A 15,168-nucleotide genomic window follows, 5' to 3' on the forward strand; every position below is an offset into this window, starting at 1 on the left:
TCCAATGAGCCAAACCAGCTAGGGCAACATTCTTTTATATATAAAATATATAATATAATTCAAGATATAATTCACATACTATACTATTCACCCATTTAGAGTATGCAATTCAGTGCTTTTTAGTACATTCACAGGCTTGTGTAGCGATCACCACAATTTTATAACATAAGGAAACCTATTTTTAAAAGTAGAGGTATTCAAAGACATCCGGATTGTTTGCAGTTTTTGGATGCTACAAATAGAGCTGCTTAAAAAAAAAAAGTATGTGTGATTATAACAAAATAATTAATCCTCAAATTAATGTCAGAATCATGTGTTTAAAAAACCTTTAATTATACTGTAATTACTTCTCAGCTATTTAGAGACATTTTGTGCCAGTGTGCTGAGCTGGAAAACTTTACTAAATGTAAAACCTTTTTCTTTTCTTTCTCTCTCTCTCTCTCTCTCTTTTTAAATTGTTGTTGTTATATCAGTGTCTTAGTTTTCTTCATTTTTATTTTTAAAAGTTGTTGGTCAGAAAAGTGAAATGGATGATGTTTGCTTAAACAGATGAGTTTTCTATATTATTGTAAGGGCCATAAACACATGTGTGGTTATTAAATGTAGGCTAGATAACTGTTTTAGCTTATCAAGTTCACACGGATCCTGGGTAGAAAATTTATCACTTATTGAGCAGTGGTTCTCATTATTTGATGTAGATTATAATCACATGAGTATTTAACAATATTAGTACATGCCCAGCCAGCATGGCTCAGTGGTTGAGTGTAGACCTATGAAGGCATATGGCCCGGTTGTGGGCTTGATCCGGGTAGGGGGTGTGCAGGAGGCAGCTGGTCAGTGATTCTCTCTCATCATTGATGTTGCTATCTCTCTCCCTCTCCCTTCCTCTTTCTTTAAAATAAATTTTTAAAAATTTAAAAAATTCTGCAATGTAATTTAATTTAATCTGGCATGGGACCCAGATGCCAGTAGCTAGCAAATACCTGCTCTATAGAAGCTCCTTCCTTTCCTTTCTTTTCTTTCTTTCCTTCCTTCGACATTTATTAAGTGCCCAATGTCTGTTCCAGCACTGTTTTATACCCTGAGGATATAAATAAAATTTGTAGTTCTTACATTTGAGTTGGCAAAAGATGCATAATAAATATTTGTTGAATCGAATAAAATCACAGCTGAGCCCTTTTGGCATACTGCTGTGCTACGCCTCAAATCCTTTATTGAAATCATGTCTTTTTTATATCCAGGAATATTTCAAGCACTGCCTGTCATTTCCTTATTGTCTGTTTCCTTCCCCTTTTATACTGAGGGACACCCCAAAGCTAGTCGGGCTCAACTCAGCAGGATCAAGTTGGTCAGCACTCAGTCCTCACTTTTCCATGTGTCCCAAACTTACCTGGGTCCCCCCAACAACTGAGTTTTGAGTAAGCTCACAGTTAAGTTAGATGACAGAGACAGGGGACACCCTAACTTGTAAGTCAGAGAAGGCTGTCCAAAGAGGACCTGTGCATTCTGACTTGATGGGTAGATCCCAGCCTTCTACTCAGCTCCACTGTGCACTTCCTTCTCTGGGAGCAGAAAGGAGGAGGAATGGTGTGATGCTATACTTGTTTATAAATTTGTGCTGGGTTGATCATCTCTCCTGTGCTTCAAGTTGCTTGGGTATTTCAAAGTTGACTTTACTTATCAAAAGAAAAAAAAAGTGCTTACAAGTAGTAGCAAAATGTTCATGGATGTGCCTGTGCATGTGCTCATACACATATTTAAGAGTGAGAAAAAGTAGCAGAAGAAGCGTTTTTAATGTTTAATCAGTGTGTGTGTGTGTGTGTGTGTGTGTTTATTTATTTATTTATTTATTTATTTATTTATTTATTTTCCAGCTCCTCAGTATGAAGAAAATATCTTCTGAATAAGAATAAGCGGGTATGTGTTGCTGGATTTTGTATCTTGCTGTGGTGCTTCTAGTGGAAATACAAAATGGAGGAAGAAAGAAAGACTGCAAGGTTTATTAATAAGGCATTCCTTCTGGTTGCGTCTCTGATGCCACTATTGGCATTATTAAATTTATATAATGCAATAGTGAATAATACTAATTAGAATTTATATATGCAGTAGTGAATACTATTAACCAGCCAAAACATGTCCCATTGTGCTTTTACCTTATGAATGAAGTAATTAAAGTTTAGCTAGTGAGGTTCATTCCTCAACCCTCAATGTTTGAACTTTTTATTTGGGCCTTTTCACTTTGTAAATAAGTTATTCTTTGGATGTGTATGCATTGGTGTATGTTTTTTAAAGGATTTTGTTTGGAAACTATAAGTATACCAAAAGAGCTTCTGTGTGGCCACCATCAGAACAAAGCTTCCTAATTTCAGTGTCATTAAGTAAGCAGCTAGAACAGCTGAATTCAAAGGAACAAGCATAGTTATTGACTGTTTTCTCTAAAAACAGCCCAAACAAAGCATTTCCTTAAGCAACATTGAGCAGGATTTGGAACTTCCTATGCTTCCAAAACGTCTTAGAAAGGTTTACGGAAGTGCAAAGGTCAACATTACTGCATGTGATTCCTCTCCTCCACCTCCAATCCATGGTAATTGACTTCATTGAAAAATCTTGTATTTTAAAGTCATAAAATCATATGTTCAGAATCTCTAGGCAAAAAACACAAACAAAAAAAAACAAGAAATAGCCAATGGAAGTACATGCTCATATCAGTTACTCCCAGATAATTGTTTGTAATGTCAGGGTGGCAGGATGGTACAAATGCTGCTTAGTTTAAGAAAAAGAAAGTTTCAAAAGTTGTAGCTTATATTATAGTGATCATGTGCTATTTTTTACATGTTATTTCATTTCTTGTAGGTAGTTAAGCAGAGTAATCTTTAATATAAACTTCTATAAACATGTTGGAATTGGTAGTGATCAGGAGTTGGCCAGAATTCATTCATGTATTTTTTCATAGTAATCATGCTTTCATTCGTTTTTATCACAATCATGCTTTCTTCAGTTTTTTTTTTTTAAATATTTTTATTGATTTTTTACAGAGAGGAAGGGAGAGAGATAGAGAGTCAGAAAGATCGATGAGAGAGAAACATCGACCAGCCGCCTCCTGCACATCCCCCACCGGGGATGTGCCCGCAACCCAGGTACATGCCCTTGACCGGAATCGAACCTGGGACCTTTCAGTCCACAGGCCGACGCTCTATCCACTGAGCCAAACCGGTTTCGGCATTCTTCAGTTTTTCTTGTATTTTTGTTGGGATATAATTGACATATCTATACTAATAAAAGAGTAATGCTAATTATACTGGGAGACCTTCCGGATGTCTTTCGGGACAAAGCAATGGTGGCGGGGCCGAGGCAGAGGTGGTTAGGGGCAATAGGCTGTCAGGGGAGAGCAGTTAGGGGTGATCAGGTCGGCAGGGGAGGGCAGTTGGGGGCAGTCAGGCTGGCAGGGGAGGGCATTATATTACTTTATATTACTTTCAGGTGTACATGGTTAGGTGGATATTTGTATATAATTATTGTGAAATGATCATCACAAAAGTATATGTAACATTCATCATCACATATACTTATAATTTTTTTCTTGTGATGACAACTGTTAAGATGTATTCTTAACAACTTTCAAATTCACAATACAGTATTATTAAATACTAGAGGCCTGGTGCACGACATTCATGTACAGGGTGTGTGTGTGTCCCTCAGCCCAGCCTGTACCCTCTCCAATCTGGGACATCCCTCTCACAATCAGGACTGCTGACTCTCAACTGCTCGCCCGCCTGCCGGCCTGATTGCCCCTAACTGCTTCTGCCTGCCAGCCTGATCACTCCCTAACTACTCCCCTGCCAGCCTACTCGACACCTAACTGCTCCCCTGCCGGACCAATTGCCCCTAACTGCCCTCCCCTGCAGGCCTGGTCCCCCTAACTGCCCTCCCTTGCCAGCCTGGTCACCCCTAACTTCCCTCCCCTGCTGGCCCAGTCACCCCTAACTGCCCTCCCTTGCCAGCCTGGTCTCCCCTAACTGCCCTCCCTTGCCAGCCTGGTCACCCTTAACTGCCTTCTCCTGCCTGCCTGGTCGCCCCTTACTACCCTTTCCTGCTGGCCCGATTGCCCCTAAATGCCCTCCCCTGCAGGCCTGGTCACCCCTAACTGCCCTCCCCTGCTGGGCTTGTGGCTCCCAACTTCCCTCCCCTGAAGTCCTGGTGCCCCCCCCAACTGTGCTCCCCTGCCGGCCTGTTCACCCCGAACTTCTCTCCCCTGCGGGCCTGGTCCCTCCCAACTGCCCTCCCCCGCTGAGCTGGTTGACCCTAACTGCTCTCCCTTGCAGGCGTGGTCGCCCCCAACTGTCCTCCCTTGCAGGCCTGGTCCCTCCCAACTGCCCACCCCTGCTGGCCTGATCGCCCAGAACTGCCCTCCCCTGCTGGCCGTCTTGTGGTGGCCATCATGTGTCCACATGGGGGCAGCCATCTTGTGTGTTGGAGTGATGATCAATTTGCATATCATCTCTTTATTAGATAGGATAATCGTCATGCTATACATTACATCCCCAGGACTTATTTTATAACTAGAAGTTTGTACCTTTTCACCACCTATACTCATCTTGCTAATCCCCACACCATGCCTAATTTGTCTTTTTAGTGAGCATCTACCATGTAGCAGACACTCTGTTAAGTGCTAGTAGGTACTAAAGAAAACCATGATGATATGTAAACAATTAAGTAATAATACATATGGAATATAATTTGATAAGAAGTGTTATAGATTTGCTTTCATCGTGTTCATTTCCAGGTAAATTTATAAATTCAGATTAAATTTCTTTTGTGAGAGAACTTGAGGTTCATAAGGAGGCTTGAAAACTGTCCCTGCATTCCATAACCTAAGTTTCTATGGTAGGTTGTCTGGTTGTTCCAAGGAGGAGGAAAATTTAGATTTATTAGATTGCATTGTGTTTTACCATCTTCTGTTAATACATGAAGATTTTCTCATTCTTTCCCATTGTTTTTGATTTAAAGTAATAGTAATCACCATACAGCAGGGGTCCTCAAACTACGGCTCACGGGCCACATGCAAATACTAATATTGTATTTGTTCCCGTTTTGTTTTTTTACTTCAAAATAAGATATGTGCCGTGTGCATAGGAATTTGTTCATAGTTTTTTTTAAAACTATAGTCCGGCCTTCCAAGGGTCTGAGGGACAGTGAACTGGCCCCCTGTTTAAAAAGTTTGAGGACCCCTGCCATACAGGGTCAGCCCCATGGCCATTCCAGGGGAGGCCTGTCTCTGGAGGCACCACACTGTGGTTATTACATAGTCCACTAACATCTTAATTTTTTTAAACTTCTAGTTTCTGTTGAAGCCATTTTAATTTGCCATCTACTAACTTTTAAAAACTTTATAGAACTTTAAAAAATCTAGTCTCACAGATTAAGAAGTTATTTTTATGTAGATTTATTACCTAACATGAAATAGTGATTTTTCCTTTGCTTTATCTTATCTGCATTTCTCTCAGGTTTTAATGAGATATACCTGAGTGTACTGCTGCCAGAATTAGATGAAAAAATTGTGTGATAAAATCCATAGCAGTTATGATTCCATAGATTATTTGGCTTCTGTTTCTAGACCGAAACACAATATTATTTTTATGTAGCCTTCCTCCATTCTCATGATCATTAAATTATATGTAGGCATTATCTTATCATTGTTATTTATTAAGGTCTGGATGGTTAATACTATGACGAGCATACTAACTCTGTAAAGGTCATGTATGTTTTATTACAGTTCTATTTGGGTAATGTTTATATTTTTATGTATGTTAAGAGTGTATTAGAGAGTGATCTTGTATGAGTTGTTCATAGTGAATTTGGGTCTATTTCCTGTTTATTAGCAACTTGCCACCACTGATTTTATAAACATACTAGAGGCCTGGTGCACAAAAATTTGTGCACTCGGAGGGGAGGAGGGGCCCTCAGCCTGGCCTGTGCCCTCTCGCAGCCTGGGACCCCTTGGGAGATAACGATCTACTGGCAGAGGGCAGGCCCAATCCCTAGGTGCAGCCCCTGGTCGGGCTCAGAGCAGGGCCGATTGGGGAGTGGGGCGCCCCCCCCTGTCATGCACAGAGCAGGGCGGATCTGGAGGTTGCGATGCCGCCCTCAGTCACGCTCAGGGTAGGGCCTACTGGGGGGTTGGGGCACCGCCCCGTGTCACACTCAAGGCAGGGTCGATGGGGAGGTTGCGGCACCACCCCCTGTCACGCACAGAGCAGGGCCAATCAGGGGGTTGGGGCTCTGCCCCCTGTCACGCACAGAGCAGGGCCCATCAGGGGGGTTGGGGCTCTGTACCCTGTCACGCACAGAGCAGGGCCCATCAGGGGGTTGGGGAACTCCCCCCTGTCACGCACAGAGCAGGGCGGATCAGGGGGTTGTGGCGCCACCCTCTATCACCCACAGAGCAGGGCCGATCAGGGGGTTGGGGCACCGCCACTGTCACACTCAGGGCAGGGCCTATGGGGAGGTTATGGCTCTACCCCATCACACACAGAACAGGGCCTGTGGAGGGGGGGTTGGGGCGCTGCCCTCTATCACCCACAGAGCAGGGCTGATCAGGGGGTTGGGGCGCCGCCACTCTCACACTCAGGGCAGGGCTGATGGGGAGGTTATGGCTCTACCCTGTCACACACAGAGCAGGGCCCATGGGGGAGGGAGGTTTGGGGCGCCGCACCCTGTCACACACAGAGCAGGGCCGATCAGGAGGTTGGGGCGCCGCACCCTATCACACAGAGCCGAAGGGCGATCAGGGGGTTGGGGAGCTCCCCCCTATCAGGCACAGAGCAGGGCTGATCAGGGGGTTGGGGCGCCTTCCCCTCTCACACACAGAGCCGCAGGGCGATCAGGGGGCTTGGGTGCTGCCCCCTGTCACACTGATCCCGGTGCCGGGAGGCCTCTCAGCTCTGCTGATCCCGGTGTTGGGAGGCATATTACCCTTTTACTATATAGGATAGAGGCCTGGTGCACGGGTGGGGGCCGGCTGGTTTGCCCTGAAGGGTGTCCTGGATCAGGGTGGGGGTCCCCACTGGGGTGCTTGGCCAGCCTGGGTGAGGGGATGATGGCTGTTTGCAGCTGGTCACACACCCTTCAGGGTGGGGGTCCCCACTGGGGTGCCTGGCCAGTCTGGGTGAGGAGCTGAGGGCTGTTTTCAGGCTGGCAGGTGACTGAAACTCCCAACTGCTCCTTTTTTTCTTTTCTTTTTTTTATTCTGGGCTAGCTTTAACTCTGGCTCCAGCTCTGAGGCCTCTGCTGCTGAAAGCAGGTATCTGGTTTGTTTGGGTTCTATAGTCGAAACACTGTATCAACTCCAGCTCTGAGATGCTGTTGGGCTGAAAGCAGGTTTCTGGGGTTTTGTTTAGCTTCTATATTTGTAACTATGTTTCAAACTGCAAGCTCAGAGGCTGGCAAGGCAAGCGGGGAACGTTGGTTTCATCCGTCACTGAAACAAGCAAGCCTCATGTTAGCTTCAAGCTGCTGGGCTGCTGGCTGCAGTCTTGGCTGGCAGTTAATTTGCATATCTCTCTGATTAGCCAATGGGAAGGGTAGTGGACGTATGCTAATTACCTTTTTAGATAGGATAAACTGATATTTTTGTTAGATAGGATAAACTGATATTTTTTTCCATCATGAATTCTTTTACTTATTTTTTTAGTAAACCATTTTCATAATCACAGCTGGTCTCTTTACTTCCTGTATCACCTCCATTCATTTTCTGAACTGTTTGGAAAGATAACATGCTGAAATACAGGTATGATTGTGTCATTCTTTTGTTTAAAAAATAATGATTCCTTTTAGTTTATGGTCTAAAATTCAACTCTGTCCCTTGTGGTGTGGCTTCCACCCTGCCTTTCCAACTTATTCACACTTGGGAACCTTTGGTGTCTGGGACCTGTGGCACTTCTTAGTGCTGCCCTACTTTGCACATGTGTTCTGTCTAGATCACCTGAACTCACTCTCGGGCCTCGTGGAAAGTCTCCTGACATATCACTCACCCTGCTGCTCTCCACACCAAGTTTGTTATTTTCATTTCAACTTTGAACATTTACTTATGATGCTTAGTATAATGGATAGCTATTATTTGTTAGCATATCCATCTATCCCATTAAATTTTGACTTGTTGGAGTACTAAAACCTTTTTTTCTTTGTATTCACAGTCTCTGTACCTGGCACATAGTAGATATAATATTAAAAAGAGGAGCCTTCTTGACAAAAGAAAGAAGAATCAATAGTTAGTCCAGTGATGGCGAACCTTTTGAGCTTGGCGTGTCAGCATTTTGAAAAACCCTAAGTTAACTCTGGTGCAGTGTCACATATAGAAATTTTTTGATATTTACAACCATAGTATAAAAAAGATTTATATTTTTGATATTTATTTTATATATTTAAATGCCATTTAACAAAGAAAAATCAACCAAAAAAATGAGTTCGTGTGTCACCTCTGACACGCGTGTCATAGGTTTGCCATCACTGAGTCAGTTAATAAAAAAATATTAAAGTAGAGGAATAGAAAAATGATGTCTACATATTTCAAATAATTTAAACATGAAATTTATAAATATGTACTTTTTGGCAACGCTTTGATCCAAAGCCCAGACTTTTATTCCAGTATGGATCTACAGATGGAATTCATTGTTATCTTTCTTACCAAAATCACACGCATAGTGAATTGTCTATTATTTCCAATTTGTTTCTTTAAAGGGGAGTAAAAACTTAGAAACACTTTGGAAGACATTTATGCTTTGTTTTCCTATTGTTGTACAGTTATGATGCCCAGACCATATTCAGTGTCAACTTTAAAAAATTATTATTTTGTTATGGAGTATTCTTTGTAAAGTTCAAAGTATTCAACTTATTTTCATAGAAACAGTTATTGTGCTTCTTTTTTATTCCTAAACAGTTATTGTGCTTTTTTATTTAAGTAATAGATGAGTTAATAAAATCTCATTATTATAATAATGTATCACTGCAAAAACAGGTTTAGGATCAGAAGTACTCTTACTACAGATCCGGCTCAGCTGGCGGCAGCAGTGGAACTGGGTCTGCTCAAGGAAGGAGCTTACTTGTTGGGGACATGCAGGTGCATCAGTCAGTGTGATGTACAAAGGGAATGGCCGTCATCGGTTCATCTGGACAGTTGGTTAAGTGGAAGTTGGTTAAAAGCATTGTACCACGTACCTCAGATTGATGCTAAAAGGATGGTTATCTCTATTACTTGGCATTTTGGTAACTAACAGAGCTTAATACAAACGTGTTGGCTTTCCTGTGCGTTCTGTCCGCCACAACATCTATAACAATGTTAAATAAGGCCACTTTGAGCGCCTGTCTCCTGAAGGTCTCATGCGTATACATCTGATTCTCTGTCATTAGTCTAGTGCCTTAACCATGGCAAAATGCAGTTTTTAAGACTGGTCCTTGTTTTGCTCCAGAGTGTTCATTGCTGTCAAGCAGAGTGAGTGCTCCACCATATCCTGCCATTAATTATTGTTCGTTTCTTTTCCCTCAGCATGTTGCTTTCTTCAATATTGGGAAGGCCTTCATTTTGAGAATTTTGTGATTGGGAATCCTGTTAGCAAGTATGTCCTTCTATATAGTGGCTGGTTGTAGTTAGAATTTTACATGTGAGCCAGCAATTTGCAAACTCTGCCTTGAGGTTATGCTTGGGGACAATGCTAGTCAGGTTTTTATGTCTAGTTTAATAATTAGGTTTAGACACGGCCTTAAATTAATTACTGTTTGAATTAGTTCCTGCAACCTGTTTCAAAAGATAAGATGGTATTTGCAATAGTCTTGATGCTTTTCCTAATAAAGACCACAACAGCTATTCAATTTCTGTCTCTCCCTCTCCCCTGCCCTCCCATCTCTCTCATCTTAAGTACATACTTTGCAAAAAATCTTACTTATATCCAGAGGTTTTATCTTTTGAAGCAATAGTTATTTTTTATTAGCTTTGGAGAACTTTGCAAGGTTACTCTCGCATTCTTTCTTGGCAGGCCTAATTATTAGTTTGTACTTGACCTGCTAATCTTTGAGTGTTTTCCTATATTCCTTGATAGGGCTCTCATTCCAGTTTTTGCAAAGCATTTAGCTATTTATTTTTCCTCCTACCCTGTCCTCTAAGCCTCTGCCCAGGGCCTGATCATTTTGATCCTTGGCAGATGTTTATCTTGCGCAATGGATAAGGTCTTTATAATGGTCTTCAAAGGGCTTATGGTTTATTTTCTTAAAGCTGCATGTTTCCTTTTCAGGAATAAAGCCCCATTTTTAAGAGTTGACTGGTGACCTGCTGTAGCCATCTCCCAGGGCTGGAGTGCTGATGCTGTCTGGTTGGCAGGACTCTTTCTCAGTGGGCAGCTGTTTTTGATTTCTCAATGTTAGGCAAACTTCTCCCGCCTGACACCAAGAGGCATATACTCAGATTGCATTGCTGTTATTCTTGGTATTTTCTTTTCTCCGACTTAGTGAAAACTATGAGGGTATTATTTAAAAGGGTCTCACAAGAGGTACCTCATAGTTTGACTATGCAGGCTCTTTCGACGTAATGCATATATGAGTCGGTAACAGTTATGTTTCATAATAAAGGGAAATTATATGTGGAAAAAGAAAAGCATACTGGATTATTAGAGCACGTAGCTTAGAAAAGCAAGTGTTCAAAATATTCACCATCTGCTTCAGTAGACTTTTTGAGAATAACACAGTACATTCTGAAATCCCCAGACACAGGCATCTGCATTTCCTCTTCATAGTCTCATCTTCTCAGCATTGCCTCTAGTTCCACAGGCCATGCTAGACTGTGGGTGTAAATGGACCGCATCCTGCACAACAACTCACATGTTATGTTTATGCACCCACTTGCATTCTTTAGGCTGTCACTCTCCTAGAAGGTCTCCCTCAATCCTTTTATGTCCTGGTCTCCAAGGCACCTTCTGGGTACGGATGAGTCATTCCATCAACTTGTTAACATGAAGAGTCTTCTCTATTTCAGTCTCTTGTTTGCTCATATCCCATCTTCATAAAACCCTGAAAGCCCTCATCATTGCTAATTCTCACTCCTAATTTATGAGTTAGATCTAGTGAAAAACTCAGGGGAGAACTTTTAATTTCTTCTAGACAGATCATTCAGAGCTTTCTTTATTGTCAGCCCTTGAGCAGAGGGGAGACTGTCCCTTCAGTTCACCCCCTGTAGCTGGGGTCTCAAGCCATGTTGCTCATGTACTTTCTCCACATCACTCCTTCACTATTTTATGGATTCAGTAGTCTTCATGCAAATGGTTACCTATGAGTTCACTAAATTTCCACACCATTGTATACACCTAGATATGTCCCATTTCCTTTCGACTCCTCAGGGAATCTATAGATGTAAATGAGGGGCCAGATAAATGACTACATAATATAAATTACAATAATTTTAAGATAGTTACATGAATATCCATTTCACATTTGAATTTCTCACTTTGAAAAATATATATTTTGAATACAAACAAGATTTACTATTATAAATTTAATGTATGTATATATGCTGATATGTAGGTAGGTGCATATTAATCAGATACACAGTAGTATAATGTATGTATATGTGATACAAAGTATGATACATGAGTAAGTTGTGTTTATGACTCAAATAGTAGTATGATGCACATATGTGTATAATGTGTGTTTGTGTACATATGAATCAAACACAAAGTAGTATATACTTATGGATTAGGTAGAGTAATATAATATGTATGTGTGTATATATGTGTATGAGTCCAACACAGTATTCAGTATAATGTGTTTGTGTGTGTGTAGGTGAGAGTCAGAGGTGGGCAAGTATGATGTGTATGTGTGCATATGTATATTTGTGTATGATTCAGATACATAGTGGTATAAAGTATATGTTTGTGTTCGAGTATGTGTGTATGTGAATTAGACTTAGATTAGTATACCTGGAGAAACAGTATAAATAAAACTCATATTGATTTTCAAAATAACACATACATGACTGCACAAACACAGAATTTCTAGCACTCTTAGTAAAATGTAGATTTTTACTAGCTCTAACTAAGGTCCTGTAGGGTTCTGAATTAGATGGTTATTGCAGTCACTGTTACGAACTACTTAGTTTATTCCATCACTATGTGAATTATTATATTTGTAATGGCATTTATAACTGACCTTTCAGCATTCAGACTCTCCATTGTATCATTGCTTATTAGCCTCTGCAAGAGAGACAATAACTCTAATTTCATGGTTTACTTTTTTCAGAACTCTGCCCAAACTGGCCCTGGTTATAATGATTAAGGGACTCCAAATGACTGAGTGAAATCCTTGAAGTATTCATTACCATAGGCAGTGCATACTGTAGATAGTATATGCCACATGCTAGATACTCAGCAAATAATTGTGGAGTGAAGAAGTCATATGATAAAATGCACTTTCAGAATTCACTGTCGTATATGTGCCATGTGTTCTCTGAAGATTTCTTTGTGAAGTGTTGGTGGAGAGGGGTGGTTTCCCACCATCATGTTTGCAAGATGGCGGTGCTGTTTAGATGCTGTTTATAACTGACAGGCAGTAAGAGAATGAGAGGAGCTGAGGGGTGATGGGACTAGAATGTTGGTGCTTTTCTCTCTTTTGGGAACAGTCATTGCACCCCTTTCAGAAGAACCATCTTAAACCAGTGAACCAAATTATTTCATTAGCTCTGTGTTATGGAATCATATGGGAGCTTTTTCTCTGGGCATAAATCTTCTGTCCTTAGGGCACTGAAGCAGTTAATCTAAGTGCTCTCTTTGGGAATCAAAGTGCAGTGTAGACATAGCACTGAGTTATGATACTGGAACATCAGAAGGTCCTCCTCTGCTCATAGAGTATTCTCTTACTAGCCTGTGGTAACTGCAAAAGGAAGTGAAAAACTCTATAAGGGAAAATTGTAAACATTTAAAGAAAATTTGGTAACCTAATATAGAATCTAACACCTTTTTCATTGTGTGAATGCCTTACACTTAAATCCCCCCTGCCCTCCCCAAATCCACTTGAGCATTAATCACTGAAGCTTGCTGTGAAGGCAGAAATTTAAAGGCCCTTTTGTCATGCTTAGCCCGATAAGGTGTAGTGGTAATTAATTCTTTGATGCCTTATTTCACCTTCTTCTGGGAAAAGGGATAAACATGAGAAATACGGCTTTAAAAATTTAGCTGATTATCAATTATCATAGATATTCTTCAGGAAGATATTTGGCTCTAAAATGAATGAAGTAAGAACATGCCCTGTAAGGTTGGTTTACCTAGTAGTTTTGATGTCCATGAAGTTTAGGCTCGGGGTGCTAGGCGTTGGCGATAGGTTAGTTCTTTTGGTCCAGGGCCTCCTTACAGTGTTTTGACATTTTTGCATTAGGTTTGTGCTGAATCTAACCTCAGAAAGGAGACTTCTTCCAGTGTCAAAATGAAACTAAATATTCATATTAGGGGGTGGTGGGGAAAGGAAAAAAAAAAGTCTTCCCCATAGGAGCAGACTGCATGAGAGTTCTGCCAACTGGCCTGTTTGTGAGAACTAGTGAAGTCATCAGGCCAGAGCTATTTTAATCCACTGACACGGTGCTCTGAGGCAGCTGGAGGTGCTGCACTGAGAGATGTTTTCAGAAGCAGAAAATTTCCCTGCTGACTGACAGCATCCCCATTTCACACCGCTGGGGACTGTGACAACTCCAGGAAGCACAAGGGTCTGTGTAATTAGGCCTAGGCAGGAGGAGGCTAAAGAGGCTTTCTCTCCTTTTCAGGTTATCTGTAGTGATGTCTCAATATCAAGATGCCAAGACTATCCAACAGCGTAGGTCGCCTCAATTAAGGAGAATGGTGATGGTGGGAAGCTAGAGATGAAATCATTTGTTTTTATGGCAAGGCAGAGGATTTTTCTTTTACTCAGAACGGTCAGAAATGCAAAGGCTGTCCTTTTGCCCGCACAATCTTGTAGGAGACTATAAGCAAAGTAAAGGCACTGGGACATACACCATATATGATTATCAGCATATTGAAAACAAATGGAAAGTCATATTGAACAGTAAATTATCTAGAACAGCCCCAGTGTGGGACAAAATGCTGTTAAATTGCATTTATTGAATTCTTAAAGATCTTTCATTTGTAAAACACTTTTTGAAACCTGAAATTAATTTTAGTTTTCTGATTATGAACTCGGCCTGTGGGCTCTGTCATTAAAGATACTTCAGAAAAGCATAAGAGAATAGTTGATGAGAGAATCATCTACCGGATGCTGTTTCAACCACTTCCGAAACGATCTAAAAGTGTACACAGAGCTTGATCCCTTCAGAGACTTAGAAAAAGTCCACACACATCGACTGAATGGTGATAAATTTAGAGATCATGAGATACTAAGTTTTGAGCATAAAAACTTAACTCTTTTTAGCTTCACTGGTGCAGTATTTTAAATTAAAAAGGCGAGAGGTATTCTCTGATAAGTAGCTTCCTACAGTAGGAACTGAATCAAAGCAGACACTCTTTAGCTTGAGTGCACTCAGGGGTCACGACTGAATGCTGCCATGATTCAACCCTGGTTGAGCAATGGGAAGCCAGAGACAGGAAGCTGTCTTGTTTATTAGAAATAGGGTAACCACAGTCTCAGACAACTGAGGAAGATTCAGCGGCGACTTTCATTCTGAATAGCAAGGCCTAGTGCCGTGATGGCGAACCTATGACACGCGTGTCAGAGGTGATACGCGAACCCCTTTTTTTGGTTGATTTTTCTTTGTTAAATTGCATTTAAATATATAAAATAAATATCAAAAGTATAAATCTTTTTTTTTTACTATGGTTGCAAATATCAAAAAATTTCTATATGTGACACGGCACTAGAGTTAAGTTAGGGTTTTTCAAAATGCTGACACGCCAAGCTCAAAAGGTTCGCCATCACTGGCCTAGTGCAAAAGGAAAAAAAAAAGACCAAAGTATTTGGTATAGGTATTTATATAGAACTAAACCTTATAGTTCTCTTGTTGACTTCTTAAAATATGTAATTAAAAAGGAACAACTCTTAAGGTTTCTTATTTAGCAACAGCTAAATGTTTAACAAAGCTCTCATATAAAGTCAAAGTATGAAAGAGTAGGTGGCATTGATTTCAGCCGTACTTGAGGAATTCAA

General features: G+C 41.0%; 1 protein-coding gene across 13 annotated transcripts in view; it reads left to right on the forward strand.

Annotated features, from left to right (window-relative positions):
• The window catches only part of KLF12 (Kruppel like factor 12), a 446,590-nt gene that overhangs the window by 66,423 nt on the left and 364,999 nt on the right, over positions 1-15,168 (forward strand). For 11 of the 13 annotated variants that reach the window (XR_004966433.1, XR_004966434.1, XR_004966432.1 and 8 more), the window contains one exon: positions 1,875-1,917. The exons of the other annotated variants lie outside the window; for them this stretch is intronic. The gene's annotated coding sequence lies outside the window, so the exon portion shown is untranslated. The remainder of the gene's footprint in view (positions 1-1,874; positions 1,918-15,168) is intronic. 13 annotated transcript variants of the gene reach the window in all.

This window comes from Myotis myotis, unplaced genomic scaffold (assembly GCF_014108235.1).
Source record: "Myotis myotis isolate mMyoMyo1 unplaced genomic scaffold, mMyoMyo1.p scaffold_m19_p_3, whole genome shotgun sequence".
In the NCBI taxonomy this organism is placed as follows: domain Eukaryota; kingdom Metazoa; phylum Chordata; class Mammalia; order Chiroptera; family Vespertilionidae; genus Myotis; species Myotis myotis.